Here is a 2,296-nt window from a genome sequence, read left to right as displayed (position 1 = left end):
CACTGACTCAATGGACATGAGTTTGAGCAAGCTGCGGGAGTTGGCGATGGACAGGTAAGCCTGGCGTATGGTAGTCCATGGGGTTACAAAGATTCCAACACGACTGAACGACTAGACAACAAAAGTGGTCATTGTGACCAGACAGCCCTTTCTAAGCCAGATGAGATTAGAAGAATGAGGCCATTGATCCTGAAGACAATGATAGACCTTGGCTCTGGGGGCATCTTGAATCCATGGGATTAATGGAGAAGAACTTTTGGTCCTTGGCTACCAGCTCAGGCCACACAGATCCTTTCAGTCCTGGGAGCTTATGCGGTATGTTCAGTTGCTTCAGTCGTGTCCTACTCTTTGCGACCCCATGGACTGTAGTCTGCCAGGCTCTTCTAGGTTTCTCCAGGCAAGAATACTGGAGTGGATTGCCGTGCCCTCCTCCAGGAGTTCTTCCAGACCCAGGGATAGAACCTGGGTCTCCCACATTGCAGGCAGACTCTTTATTGCTGAGACCACCGGGGAAGCTCCTGGGAGTTTATATCGCAAGGCAAATCCTTGAGATATATCCTGCTGTCTTTACTCTGCCCTTATCTCCAGTTCTCACTTACACCTTCTGAGCCAACTTCTGCGTCTACTGAGTTGTGTTTCTCATTAACTGAGGAAGGCAGAGGGCTGAGGCAGGGAGGGGGGCAGTCTTTAAAGCTGTGGTGGGGGATGGAGACAGAGCAGGGGGAGAACATGGCCACCAAGGCACTAAGTACAGAGACTCATTTTCAGTTTGGATTTTTATTTTTGCTTTTATTTTTTTAAGTAAATAAATAAATTTACTCATTTTTGGCTGTGCTGGTTCTTTGTAATAGTGCACGGGCTTCTCATTGCAGTAGCTTCTCTTGTTGCAGAACACGGGCTCTAGAGCATAGACTCAGTAGCTGTGGCACAGGGGTCTAATTGCTGAGGCATGTGGGCTCTTCCTGGATCAGGGATCGAACCTGTGTCTCCTGCATTGGCAGGTGGATTCCTAACCACTAGACAACCAGGGAAGTCCTTTGGTTTTATTTTTGCAATTCCCGTTGGTGCTGCCACCTGCTGTCCTGTGTGGGGAAGGGCCCACGGGGGCAGGGATGGCAGGGTGGTGGGTGGAGGTGGGGTGCTGGGTTTTCCAGATCAGGAAGGTTTTTCTGCAGCCTTCATTAGATCTCAGAATTTAAAGAGGGTTTTGCTGTCTCTTGGACTCCAAACAACCTCAGAACCCCCTGGGCTAAAAGGGTGGGGCAGTTTCCTGTCTTTAGACAGCTCGCCCTGGGTCAGGACAGGTTCCATGCCCAGAGTCAGGTGAGGAGAGGTACAGGAGTGAGGTGGAGAGCAGATGGGGCTAAGGAGGCTTGAGTCAGGGATCCTGGGCTTCTGCCCTTAATGGTCACTATAGATGTGGGCAGACCAGGGATTTAGAGGTAAGAGTGACTCTGCTGGACATGGCAAACCGACTTATGGACAAGGGTTGGGGGGAAGAAGGAGAGGATGAGATGAATGGAGAGAGCAGTGTGGAAGCATATACTCTACCATGTATAACATAGATAGCCAATGGGAATTTGCTGTATGACTCAGGGAACTTAAACCAGGGCTCTGTAATAATCTAGAGGGATGGGATAGGGTGGGAGGTGGAAGATGGGAGGTAGGTCCAAAAGGGAGGGGACATATGTATAGTTCAGTTCAGTTGCTCAGCTGTATCCAACTCTTTGCGACCCCATGGACTGCAGCACACCAGGCCTCCCTGTCCATCACCAACGCCTGGAGTTTACCCAAACTTATGTCCATTGAGTCAGTGATGCCATCCAACCATCTCATCCTCTGTCGTCCCCTTCTCCTCCTGGCCTCAATCTTTCCCAACATCAGGGTCTTTTCAAATGAATCAGCTATTCGCATCAGGTGGCCAAAGTAATGGAGTTTCAGCTTCAACATCAGTCCTTCCAATGAACATTCAGAACTGATCTCCTTTATGATGGACTGGTTGGATTTCCTTGCAGTCCAAGGGACTCTCAAGAGTCTTCTCCAACACCACAGTTCAAAAGCATCAATTCTTCTGTGCTCAGCTTTCTTTATAGTCCAACTTTCACATCCATTCATGACTACTGAAAAAACCATAGCCTTGACTAGATGGACCTTTGTTGGCAAAGTAATGTCTCTGCTTTTTAATATGCCGTCTAGGCTGGTCATAACTTTCCTGCCAAGGAGCAAGCATCTTTTAATTTCATGGCTGCAGTCACCATCTGCAGTGATTTTAGAGCCCCCCAAAATAAAGTCTGCT

This window comes from Bison bison, unplaced genomic scaffold, assembly GCF_000754665.1.
Source record: "Bison bison bison isolate TAMUID 2011002044 unplaced genomic scaffold, Bison_UMD1.0 scf7180017845551, whole genome shotgun sequence".
Classification (NCBI taxonomy): Eukaryota; Metazoa; Chordata; class Mammalia; order Artiodactyla; family Bovidae; genus Bison; species Bison bison.
The sequence above is the reverse complement of the archived record's forward strand: the minus strand, read 5'-3'. Positions refer to the sequence as shown.